This window comes from Coturnix japonica, chromosome 15 (genome assembly GCF_054131305.1).
Source record: "Coturnix japonica strain WE chromosome 15, WE-NBRP24, whole genome shotgun sequence".
NCBI lineage: Eukaryota > Metazoa > Chordata > Aves > Galliformes > Phasianidae > Coturnix > Coturnix japonica.
In genome coordinates, this window is record NC_140677.1 from 1,368,499 (window position 1) to 1,382,694 (window position 14,196).

The window sequence follows — 14,196 nt, forward strand, 5'->3', positions numbered from 1 at the left end:
TGACCAAGCTCACCTGATTTCAGACATGCCAGGAGAAAATGGGAAAGGTCGTTTTTTCTCCTGCTAGTGGATAACAGACAGCTTGCTGCAGGAAGTTGTGGGTTAATGCTCTGCAGGAAGAAACAATGTGGATGGCCATTTCTAACTACAGCTCCATTTCAAGTTGCTTGAAATCTGAAAGGAAGGTCAGCACGCCCAGCCAGGTTCCTGTGTGCTTTGCTTTTATTTAGCTTTGCTACTCAGAGAGCTCTTCATTTCCTCAGTCTCTGGTGTGAGAGCACAAATGGAGTTGCAACCGTGACATTTTACGTTATAATATTCCTCTTCTTATTACCCAAATTACGGCACCATGAGTGAATTCAAACCACAAGTCTCTATTGATCTGTATCGCTGTAACTCACAATACTTATTTTCAAGCCCTGCGTGTTTACATCTGGCTGGAATTGTATGGAAATCTGTTTACAAGCTGTCCAATATCACTGAAAAGGTTTTTTCATGTGCCTTGAGGTTACGTAGACATAAAGGTGAAGCTTGCTGCAGGAGCTGTTTGGAAAGGCTCAAGGACAGAGAGCAATTACTCATAGCATTGGGACCAATAAAGGGAAATCCACTGAGAACTCTAAAGACCTCAGAAATAATCTTGGCAGTGTACTAAGAATAGCGGGAGTCAGGAGAGGAAAACTTAAGAAAAGAAAAAAGAAGAAAGTTAATGCAATTTGCTCAAATTTCGTGCTATTAAATTGAACAAAAATCAGGGATCTCAACCATTCCCTGAGGGCTTCTTGGGTGCTCCCACTGCCAATTGCCCCATCTCGTGGGGCTCCACTCAGGGCCTAATCCACAGCTGCCACCTGACAGTGCAAACTCATCCTGTGCTCCTCACCATGCAGGAATTCCAACCCATCACCTCAGTCTCAGCATTAATTAATTCAGAAAGTTTGCCACCATGCAATGCTGAGGGCAATGAATCTGGGCAGGTCAGGGTACAAAGCATGGGGCAATTAACCAGATATCATCCTGCAACTACATTAGTGATAAAGCAGGTCCAAAAAAGGAGTGGGAAAGCCATTAGCCAACTAAGCTGAGTGTTTAATGAGATTTCTTTGCTTCTATCTTCATGAAAAAGGCCAACCGAGAGCAGATGGTCGGCACAATAATACTGTAACAAAGAGGGAAGATAGTAATCTCCTAAAAAGGGAAAAGCAAGAGTGCCTGGCTAATTTAGATGTCTTCAAATTGGTTATGCTGATGAGCTTTATCTTCACATACTTAAGGAACTGTCTGAAGCCATATCAGAACCTTAACTATCATAGTGGGAATCCAAAGAGATGGGAAGAAGCAACACTGCCTGGAAGGACATGGAGGTGGTCATTGCTCTGCATGTCAGCTTACTTACCATCCATTCAGGGAACTGCAGAACATGACACCAAGTAACAGCAGAAGGAGCAGCCGCATGCAATGGCCGCGGATCAGCAGCGCCTTCATCATTAGCATGAGCTTGGAGGAGAGCAGGCAGAGCTTGCTAGGAGACCATTCATTTCCAGAAAATGGCTCTCTTTGAAAGGATGAATCAAGCACAGTTTCAGAGAGACTTGCCTTGAGCTCAGCATTATTAATTTTTTCATTAATGACTCGTATGACAGAGGAAGGAATACGCTTGTTAAATTTGCTGATAATGCTGAGCAGGGAGGGACTGCAAACACACAAGAGGACAGAATTAAAATTCAGAAAGGTCTCGACAAATTGCAGAAATAATCTACTTTAAAAAGTGTGTTATGAGAGACAGTGCAAGATCCTATGCTTGGGTAGAAATAATCAATTGCACAATTAAGGGCTGGGGAACCGCGCTGGCTGCAGAGCGGGCTGGGAGAGCTGCTCAGTTGAAAGGCTGTCACTCTGAGATGGGTAAATCGAAGAGTGCCCATCAAGATGGGGAAAATGGTCTTTCTGTTACGTTCAGTCCTAATAAGGCCTCACTGCCAAGATGTATTCTGCCTTACGCACTACACGTGAGTAGAGCTGTGGACCAAAGGGGGTGATTTGAAAGGGGACAAGATCAGAATCTAGAAATCATCCCCCCAAGGTGAAGGGTTGAACAAGTCCAGGAAACTGAGTCTTAAAAGAAACAGAGATTGAAGAGAGAACTTGAAAACTTAAAATATACCAGGAATAGCCATGAAGAGATGATCCATCCTCCAGGGTCTTACTCTGCCTTCCGTGAGCTGGGTGATGGAGCTTTGAGGTAAACACTGGGATAAGAAGAGAGCGCCAAGGAGCCCGGCATTTTGGCACGCCATTCCCCAACACATCTTTGGATATTAAATGAAAAATTCAGGAAGGTCAATTAAACCGTTCATGGATATTTAATAAAACGGAAGATGAGGAAAATAATCAAATAAATTACTTGTTAAAAATTATCACTCAATTTTACCTGCGGTTCATTACTGACTCAGATTAATGAATACTGAAAAGATATTACCCTCATATGAATATTCAGACTTTCCTGCCTGATTGCAAATTTTCAAATGAAAAATGCAGTATATCAATTCCTGATGAAATTTTTAATAGAGTCAAATGCCCTCCAAATAGACCTCCCATTTAAGGAGAGCTCACTGGTGCACGGTGCTATGGGTACCTTCCCTGCTGGGAGCACAGGATGCCATAGCATTGGGGAATCAACTTGGGAACTCAGAGCTGAGCCCGATGTGGGGAAAGGCATACATTTCTCCACAGAGCTCACTGCACTTCAGATGCATTATGTTATAAATAGTGATAACTGTGAAAAGACCTAAGCCTCCTCTCTGCATTTTGTGGGCTTGTTTTATTCATTTTCACCTTCAGCAAAGGAAGCATTTGCCAGAGAAAATGCTTTTGTACTTTGCAAAAAATAAAACCTGTGAATCACCAGGGAAGTCGGGTGGGAAAGGTCACCAACTGCCTTCTCTATAGCAGCAGACATTTATTTTATAGTTGTAGGACCCGAACTCGTTCATGTGATCATCCGCCTTTAGATTTTAATAGACAGGATTTGGTGAAGGTGAGAATCTTATGTTTCTTCAGGGAGAAGAAGAACAGAGGTGACAAATAGTGGCTGTTCCCCGTCAAACTGACTTACATGGGCATTGCTAAGTGAGTCTGTTCCATGAGCTGAGCTCTGTATGTGGACGCACATAGGGAGAGGCATTACAGAACAACACAGCAGCCCACAGGGTCAGGTTGTGCTATGAACCCGAGAACTGCTGCAGAGGAGCTGCCTCTGCTGTGTCCCCACAGTCTGCAGCACCCTGAACTGCTGCTTGGCAGAGTATATCTAAAATTCTCAGGTAGGAGAAGTGTCCCAAACAGTGCATCCCTGGAAGAGAGGTCCTGAGAGATTTGCAGTTTAGAAGGGAAATGTGAAGCATGATGCAAGTCAGAGCACGACTGCAGGGCACGCTGTGCTGGAAGAGTTCCACCACCCTTTTGCATGAATTGCAGCATGCAATGGTGATACCTCCCCCACGCCCAAGATTTATATAGCTATGGGAAAATTATCTTTGCGAGCAGCGATACCAATCATTTACTGCTAGTAGAAAGCTAGGTGACTAATTTCCTTGGTTCCTTTGGAAATCCCATCCTGCTCAGCCAAGACAGCTGGCGTGTTTATGGCTCTGCAAGAGCCACCCCGTCCTTCGCACAGCGCCTGCATGGCACTGCTGGCTGCTGTAAATAACAGCCCTCAGGAGCAACATAAGCAGCAAAATTCCCTCTTTCAAAGCATTATCAAGAAAGAATAAACGAGTTACTTAAAGCCAACCTTGGTGATTTAAGCTAACACACTTCCCAACAGGAAGCCAACAGGAACATGCGCCAGCTATGACGGCAATCTTGGGAATGCAGAGACCTTCGTAAGGCTTCACTGACTTGCTTACTGTGGGCCACGTGCTTGGACTGCAGTTTCCTCAAGCGGACCGGCCCTAGGAAGATAAAGGTTCAAAGGAAAAGTGCATGCAGCAATCCTGCTTTTCCCTGCAGCACTTGAATTGTCTTCAGATTCTTCAAGACCAGATTGCTCTGCTCTCTAAGGTTCTTAATAACTTCCATTTGTTTGTGAAACGCTGAGTTAAATGGCTAAGCTATTTAGTTCAAAGTCATTCTTAACTCTGGAGAGTCATTTTAGATTCTTCTCAGCCTTTTCAGAGATATGCAGCATGCGCAGGGATAATTGCATGCAGAAACATCCATAACTTGCATGTGCACACACACACACATTATCTACTGAGAAATTACGTCATGATATCTCTGCAATAAATACTGTTTGCATCACATCTGATTACTCTGAGGCAGTTGTTCACACAGGGGGTTTTCCTGCTTTCCAACATCTAACATTAATCCTTCCTCCTAATGAGGAGAAACTGCCTGGAGTCCATTTTGTCCAGGTCTGGCATCAGGACCCAACCCACAAGAATGCCTTCATTTGCTGCTTTGCCACTTCACCAGTTTTCTCATACAGATCAATACTGAGGAGGTAGCCTTCTTTCCCATGCTATTCTTTGCTCATATTTCACTCTTCATTCTTACTTAACTCCTTTACCCACTAATATTTCTACCATGTAAGGTTGTTCCTTCTCTTTCACCATTCCAGATGCTCCTATGGACCTGGCAGCCCCTGCAGATTTCCTGTTATCTCTGCAGAATGGGATGTGCAAACATCTGTAGGTGAAAGGCAGGGCATGGAGCAGTGCAGGAGCCAGCCGTGACCCTGCAGAGCCTGTCAGTGGGGCATGCATCACAGCGGAGTGCCATTTAGTTTGCTGTGCCCACGTCCTCTCTTCTGCACCTCTCTCATTTTAGGCTGTATTGAATTGCTTTCCTCCCCAGAGAAAGCAATATATCCTTCTGGCATTTGACTTTTATTCCTGTTATCTTTTTTTTAAAGATAGAGAGACCCCATGTTCACTTTTTTTTTTTTTTTTTTTCCCCAGAATTACCTCCTTTGTCAACAAAGTACTGTCTTCTATCACCCAGAAACCAAGCAGCACCTCTCTGTCACTCCATCCTGTGCTGAGGTGTTTCCACCACAGTCTTTAGACCATTGCTCTTCTTCATTCGTGTAGAATCAGTGCTGTAACAAGACTTTTCTGTAAGCCTCACAATTAATGACACCCACATGAGGTATATTTCATGGTGCTCTCTGATGCCCAGATGTCCCCGCCTGCTGATTTCCTGACCAGATGCTGCTGCCAGACAGCTTTTAATGCCCAAGTTCTGCCTGTTCTGCTCGAGAACAGCTCTCTCCTTAAGCCAGACACCCCCCCACCCCACTTTTTTTTTTCCCCTGAGTGTTTTACTGTTTAATTATCCTTTTCACTCCCACCGTAAAATCTGGAGACCAAAATAGATTGAAAAGGCTCAGCATTTCTAAGGATTTCACAGAAACCTCACTTTCATAAAAATCTAGGTCGAAATCAGTGCTAGGGTGGGATATCTGTGGTTGCACAGGAAGGTGGGGGGCAGCTCCCTCATTAGAAAGCGTAGGTGGGTGCAGAGCAGCTGTCACCTCAGAAAGCCTGAAAAAGAAACAGGGACACACGGCGAGTCATGCTGGTCCAAATCCAGATCTGGCCCAAAGATGCATGAATTCCCCAAATGGGAAAATTATATGCTAGCTCCTTACTGGGCAGGACGCAATAGAGATCTGTGTGATCTCTATTGAAGAGATGGTTGAAAGACAAACCTGCCAGCTTGCACCTCCCCAGCTTCACTCCACACACAGTGATTCCAAGAAATTATACGTGATAAATGACTTGTTTTCTTTGTGCTGGTGTTCAGGTGTCACTGGAGTGGGAAAGAGGGGAATTACAGCCTGAGCTGCTGCTGTTATTATTATTATTTGGCAGTAATTCCTCTGACTTTCTTCCCTGGAGGAAGACATGAGTAGCTGCTCTCTTGCTCCCAAGGTCATCCCACCAGAAAATATTAGCTATTTGCTTCTATTAGTTTCAATTATTGAGGTGAAGTAAACCAAATAACGGCCAATTTTCAGTACTTCATGGCTTGCCTTCTGAGTGGGACTGGAGCCCTTACCCCAAAACAGGGCACTACTAGACCAAGAACCAGCACCAGCAGGAAGGTAGGGATCCCCCCCCTTGCCGCCACTACATTCCCCGTGCAGGCTTTAGGTGGCTCCTGCTCATCCATTCTTCTGTTTTTCTATAAGAAAGGGCACCTCACTGTACTGTGGGGCTAAGCGGATTAATCCTAATACAATTATTGCTCTTTTGGCCTCCTTTGTAGTCCTCAGAAGGTGTGAAATAAGTCATTTTCCACAGTTTTATGGGTACAATATACGTATGCCTGATAGCCGTGATGCATTCCTGTGCTGCTGCTCCCTTTCTGCTACATTATTTAAATCCTTTCTGACTTGCATTGTAATACAACATCTGTCCCCTTTGCCTAGTCATATAGTGGTGTGTTATTTGTTTAAAAGACAAGGGAAATTTCATTTCAAAGTACAAAGCAGTGACGATAAAACACATTTAGATGAATTATTCCCCCACCACCACAACTTCCCAGCCCAAACAGCCCCATACTCTGTAGGATCCTGGATAACCAGGCGGGAAAGCAGGTACCACACCCAGCAGGCAGCCCCAAGTTGGACACAGCCCCAAGGAAGGGAACATAAGGGCACAGATGGCCCCAGGTCTCCTGTCCTGGAGGTGGCTGCTCATCACATCCATGTGTTACAATGAGCACAGAGTTCAGTCTTAGGCAAAAACTCATGAATCATGGGAGTCATTAAAACATCTGAAGATTCTAACAGTAACCAGTTCAAGAGGTCATTTTCTTCTCAGTTATATTTTCACAACATGTAGCACTGCTGTTCCTACCTTTCACTGCTCACCTTGGCACTTCCCTTCCCCAGTAACCTCAGCATGGAGACAGAAGAACATTTTGCTTTCAGCAAATAGATATTAAAAAACAAGCAGAAAAGTCCTAGCCACACAGAAACACTGCTGTGTCTTCAGCAAGCCATCCTTTGAACATGAGCACTGAGAGAGTCGCACATCCCCACCAAACATGGCCTTGTGTGACAACAATCATTCCCAACAGATTAAATCAGACAGAACGTTCACAGTGGAGGACATCTGTCTGCCCTCATGAACCCAACATGAACATCAGGCAACTACATGCCAGTGGGCACCAACCTTTTAGATGGAGGTCAGCGGAGAAAGCAGAAGATGAGATGCTGATCTGTGTGAGGGTCTTCACAGTGAATGCCACCAAGGCATGGTGCTCATGACGAGCTGGAAGAGCTGCAAATGCCCCCAGAGCAGTAGTGCACTGCCAAGGCTTCCCTGGGCTCTGCTGGAGGTTTTCACTGCTGAAGGTTTTCACTGTCATGTCCATGGGCTGCAAGGCTCCTGGTGGGAATGAGAAAAGCAGCGGAATGACACTATCACATGGCAGCACGCCTTCCTCCAAGCCATAACCCAGAATTAAAAATAAACAATGAACAAGTTATTAACACTGCAGTTTCCAAGAGAAATACCAAGATAACACGGGGCAAAGGGAAGTGGTGGAGAAGCACTCTATAACCTTTGTGAGGTTCTCAGAATTAGACTCATGAAAAATTAACCCGCTTGGTAATAACAACCAGAGTGCTTTGTTCCTGCAAGGGAAAGTTTGCAGGCTTACAGGTAAATCAGGGGCTTCTTATCTGGACCACTTTGGCAATCACATCTTTCAGATCTGGAGTATTCTGTCAAACCAGATTTGTGAGTCAGAGTTAATTTCACTAAACATGGGGACAAATAGCCATTAATAAGGAGAAGTTTATGCATGTCAGGAGAGGGCAGCTCTGCTGGGGATAAGAGCACCATTCTTAGTCTCTCTGCTGGAAGGCCAGTGTTGAGGTGGGGCCTCAGAGCTGAGCAACTGTTACCATACAATGGGATTACCACTTCAGCACCAAAGGTATTTTTGCTAGAAAAAAAGAAAATAAAAATCATAAAAATAGGATTTTAGCCTCATTTTACTTTATTTTCTTTGATACAAAATGCTCAGTAACCCCTCCTGGACATGGAAGCTTTCACGGCCATTTGCACACCTGACCTTTAGAGAGAGGAGTCTGCAGTTGCAACAAAACTTTGGATAACACTGGTTCTCAGGCACTGCTGCCCTCAGAATGGCTTCCCATTGGCAGCAGAGCTGTGCACTTGTGCCATCCCTTTCCTACCTCTGCCACACTGCTCCTACTACCACTATCATGGGTGTTCATTATCCAGTCTGCAACAGCAAAACTGAGTTTCAACTGTTCCCACAATAAGTAATGGATAAGTAAAACTTTGTAATACACCAGGAATGCCACTGGGAGGTGGAGGTAAATTTAAGACAGGAAACATTTACATTGCACTTCTAGGCAAAAACAGTGTGCAACTAGCAAGATTTATTTGCTTGCCTGCAAATTACCAAATGGAATGGGAAGCAGCCCAAACTCTTTGCAAATGGAGCATGTCCAGTGTCCAAAGGAAAGGGACAGTCATCAGGAAGAAGTCTGAGCTGCCACCTCATGAGCTTCAACATGGTTTTTTTAGTTTCTAAAATTGATAATTCTTGCTTTCTTTGCACAAGTGAAAAAATATAACACTGGCAAGTATTCCTAATGCGATTTTTCACAAATTGTTGTTCAAATTATCTGCAGTCTAAGAAGCACAATAGACATGAATTACAGCTCCTAGTATTAAAATACCAAAACAAATTATTAGCATATAAAAATTGATGTGATCTATTCAGACGTGTTACAGTGATATATGACACAGAACACAGTGCACCTGTCCTGAACCATAAAACTTGTCAAAGGCAGCACAAGTTTATAGCCTGGGCAGATCCCTGCAGCACTGCTGGGATGGCTGAGTTGGATGAGAGCAGCCTGGTGGATTCCTGCAGGCATGCAAACATGTCCAAAGATTTATTGAACTGTGAAAATAAACAAGACAACAAAACAGAATTTTCTCTTCATCAGGTGGGACAGAAATTCTTTCAAGACCATCTCTTGCATTTTTTGTCCTATAACTGCATACCTGTCCTTCCACGTGAGTTACAATAGCAGTTATTTATCGACACAACAAAGCACGAATTCATTACGGTAAGGTCAAGCAATGTGTGCAGTATGCACAAATGATGCAATTGCATGGGCTTGGTCAACTGCCCGTTCAACACAAAGCTGCTGAAGCATGGGATGGCTCCTGCTCCTGGGATGGCTCCTGCAGCCCCATTCTACCTCTGCTGGATGGAGCATTGCTGTGCCTGGAGTTGCTGCCTGCCCTGCAGCACTGGCGAGCTGCTGCATTATGAAAGAAAGCTCATTTTCTTTCATTAATGTAGGCCTGATTGAATTTTTGATGTATGAATGAGGAAGGGCCTGAAGAAAATTACAATGGGAAAACTTGCTTGTACAAAAAAAAAAAAAAAAAAAAAAAGTGAAACAGAGGAAAACAGGAGCAAAACACAATTAGCCTGAACAACAAAGTCTCTGGCTGTATGATTTCTATGCAGTATAATCATGGCTCGTCCCGCAGCAGCCTGGGAATTGCCTTCCATTCTCATAACTTGCAGGCAACTCACAGACAAACCAAAGATCAGATAGCTGTTCTTAAGACAAACATTCCATGCCATTTTCTCTGTATGCATTAGTCTAGCTTTTCCTAGGCACAGCCATGTTTCCAAACATGGCATATTTTACATGGGATCCATCCTGGAGTGCGTTGCTTCTCCTGCAATGATTAAAAAGATTAAATTCAATTGTCAGTAACTGCAGCGAAAAGCACTGAAGGCTCAACTCTTAATTACAAAGAGAAACTAAAATGTGACAATTAACTTTATTCATGCTAACAGCAAAAAAACAAAAACAAAAACATGGCTGGAAGTAATAAACACATTCCGTGTTCATTACTGAGAGAGAAATGCTTTTGTATCTGCAGTGAGCTTTTCCCTTGGTGCTGAGCATGCTTAAGAAGAGGGTTGGTACTCCATTGATTTTAGTGCCACTTTAAAAGTCATTCACAAAAGCAGCAAGTCAGAAGCTGCAGTGCAGTTCCAGACTTGATAATATCCTTGGTTTGTCTGCTTGAAGTGTGCCAAGGAGAGACAAAACATTACCACCAATCTCAGCTGAAGCTCTCTGCATCCAGAGCAGTGGAGGTGTGGGGATGCAGATGGGAGCTCAGTCTTGGCCAGGCTGCAGCTCCCATCACATTGCCTCCTGTGCACCAGGGCTTGATGCAGATTGGGTCAGATGGGCAGAGGAAATTGTCTTTTTCCCCGTTTTGAAGGAGGTAAAATTCAGGCACAGTAACTTCAAGTGATAAGTTAAAATACTGCTGGTGAGAGCATTCCATGGAAGCTGGCTTCCGAAAGTAAATCAGGAAATATCACCTATTTCACGCTGCTGAAGCCACAGACTGGCATGGAAAGCCTGGGGTAGCCCATTGCCTGCAACAAAATCACCAAATCCAGCACGTGCCGGAGGACCAGAGAATGATGTGAAGCTCATTAAAGGGCTTTCAGGGAGGTAAAGTGTGTAAAGGAGCAAAAATCTGCATCTGCTCCTTCCACACAGAATCACAGAATTGCTCAGGTTGGAAAAGACCTTTAAGATCATCAAGTCCAACCACAACCTGACCATACTACCCTAACTCTACCAACACTCCATTAAATCATGTCCCTGAGCATGATTCTTGTCAGGAGCAGCAGCCATTTTTCCACACAGCTAAATAAAGCTTTCAATTAGCAAAGGTCTGCATCACAGCCCAAACCAGTATTGATATTTTTACATTAGAATTGTAAAGTGTGATACACCACCACAAAAGATACCCATCTGAATACTGAACTGAAAGAATCTCTGAATGGATATTGTTTTGACATTATCTTGTAGTAACATTACATTACTACAGAAAAGTAGGACAGACCTCCACTGGAAGACATTCACTACAGCATGAGAAATACCTTGGAGGGATGGTGGATTTTCTGTCAGGTGGATCAGGTCCTCTGCTTTTATCAAATGCCATAAAGACACTGAGACTTTTGGAGACAACAGCAGAGGTGCCCACTGCTGGGTCTGTCCCCTCCTGTTCCAGCCTGTGAGGAGCTGCCAAAGGAAGCCAATAATTTCCACAAAGATCAAGGCGAGTTTAATCACAGAGCCTTGGTCTGGGGCCAGCTCTTGTTCTTTCAGGCAAAAACTTTAGCACCAAGCATATGGCAAATGCTATTTCCCTCTGGATCAATACGTTATCCTCTCCTTTACTGGAGTGAAGTGTATCCAACCCGTCTCCTTGGTTGGTCACAGAATTTCTCTTTTCTCAGCTGCAGCACACTGACAGACATCTGTGTCTCCATCCTGAAAGCAACTCTTGCAGTAAGGCAACAAAGGTGCAGAATTGCAGTTCGTGACAGATTTCGAAGGGCTGTGTCAGTTCACAAATACACGAGCATTCCAAGAGCCATTAGGAAAACAATTAATGTTTGGCTGTAATTTGTCATTTCCTCTGGTCAGTCCACTCTACTGAAAAAGACAGATTCCAGGAGTGTTTTAATTCCAGTTAACGTTTCAGGGAACTGCGGTGTGAAGAGATACATAACCACACCTCACTCTTCCTTGGGGTCTTTCCCAAGGTCTTCTGGAATTCACTTACTTTTCAATTCAATTATATTAATATGCTGTTATGCTTGCTATCAGATAAGAAGACTGCGGTGCTGTTCTCATCTCACTGCACATTGCTATGGTGCTGTTGGTGACCACAGGGGCACACATGCATACTTACATAAGGCTGAGGTTCACGTCTTCGTGGATATGTTTCATACATGGGGCCATGACTGCATTCTTTAATATCTTGACGCTTGTGCTGCTGTAAGGACACGGCTCTTCTCCACAAAACAAGCAATTACTGATGCAGTTGAGCTTTCTAGATCAAAATCAATGACTTGAATTTCTTTGAGGTCATGAAGTGCACGATGTACAGTGAAAACCGAGTAATTCAGTCACAACAATAAGTATGTTCAGCATCATTTTGTCCCCTCTACCCTCTTCTATTTGTCTTCTTGGCATTTCCTTCAGAATGCATAAATGTTCCTCTCTTTTTGCAGCTTAATCTCCATATGTTTATCAGCTGTAATTGCAGCTTGGTCACAGTAATTAAAATACATGACACCTACTTGTTAATGTAGGCAAGAAAAATAATTTTCTCTGTCACCATTTCAAAACATTTGTTTAAATTGTAGCCACAAAAAATACACACATGTTAATGCAGTAAGTGCCAAAAACCCTTCCGTGTGACTCAAGAGAATCCAGCGCCAGCTTTATCCAGCAATGGATTTGATGGATAAGGCAGGAATGTGTCACAATCAAAGCCAGTATTTGCTCTTTCCTCATAGAGGGTGAATTGTGATATGGTGGCTGTTACCTTTTCCTTTATACCAACAGAGCATCCCTTCTACCCTCAGGGATACACTGCAGGTCAGGTTCCTTAATGCTGCCTGGAGCCTTGCAGCACTGTCTGCAGCACCAGCTCTGGTGTATCCAAGGAAGCCTATGGCTGTATGAAAACCCCCAAACCAATGGCCTTCCCAAGGAAGCCAAGGCCTTTAGAAGATAATGGGAACTTCTTGCTGTTTTTCCTGCCCTTGAAACCAAAGATACCCCTGGACTGATGCTTCATGGAACACAAGACAAAAGGAAGATTAGAAAGCCTTTAGAGCAAGTTAATGAAGCAATCTATATAAACCCTTCTCTGAAGCAGACAGGATATAACCTAAGTAAGTCACAGCTTAAACATACTCCCAGATTTGTTCACATAGCACCAGACCATATTTACCAGAGAGCACTGAGAATAAGGCCAACGTTAAAGCAAAGATTTAAGAAGCAAAATAAAAGGATCTTTGTAATTTGGTTGTGCTCAGGAGGCATTGTTCGTTGACACAGACGCAGCCCGGTTATTTCACCACACACAACAGCCATTACTCATCCATTGGGTCACACCGCATTTTCCATCCTTTTAGGCAGAGCCTCGGAGTTATTGATCCCATGAATCAAAGTGGCGGGGCTGCGCAGGCCGTGCGCTGCAATGTGGGGACGGAGACGGATGGGGCTGCTGGTGAGGGGTCCATAGGGAAGGAGGCACTGGAGATCACTGAATGCTAACTATTTTTCTAAATGGCTGTCAAGTCACTTCCAAGGTGCAAGTAATGAAGTCAGCGCTCTCTATTTTTCTTTCCATTCAGCTGGGAGGGTGGTGAACTGGTGAAAACACGTGACAGCTCAGTGAACATTGTGGGGGTGTGAGCACTGCTTAAAATCCTGTACGGATAGAGCAGAAGTTTACCCATTATCCCTTGCAGCATCTCATCTTCCCTTCACCTCTGGGCTCCAGCTGTGCTTATTTCAAGTGACAGTGCCACAATATGAGGTGTAGAAATTAAACCTTTCATGAATCACGTATCTTGTGTCATCCACTCAATTGGCTCTTACAAATCTGGAGTACTTCGTCTACATAAAATGATTTCTTCTTCTTTCCGCCAAATCTCTAAGGAAGTTTAAGAGCTGCAAACACATTCAAACCAAGTTACATGGCTGCTCTTTGGAGAGAACAGGATACAAGGAGAACATGCAGACTAGCAACTCAAGAGGGGTGCAGCAGCATGTGTTGCGATATCTAACAGCTGTGATCACACTGTCCTGTAGCCCATGGCAGCAGAGCAGGAATCAGATGATCTTTAAGGCTCCTTAAACTCAAATCACTCTATGATTCTATGCTTAATTAGGTAATCCAAACAGCACTTCCACCTGAATTCACCCTCACCAACAAGAGAAGGAAAATCCCCACAATGCAGTCTATTCCTACCTCCAGAGCAGCTCCAAACACTTCTCGTGTGTATTTATAACACCAGTGCCAGTTACTGGAAGATTACATGGGGGGTAAAAGACTGCCAGTTTAGTGGGAAAGGCAGAGGTTATTGCATGGCGTCTCACTGACACAAAGACTAACCCTCAGTGGGAGAAAAAGTCTGACTTGTGCTGTGACTTTGATCAGGAAGGCCTTGTGTGTAATGCAACAGTGCTGTGGTAACAAGAAATGAGGTACTCTCTTTTATTGGGCGCACACTCCTGTCTGCTCATCACACTGGGAGACCTCCCAGCAGGGAATGGATCCCGGCCTA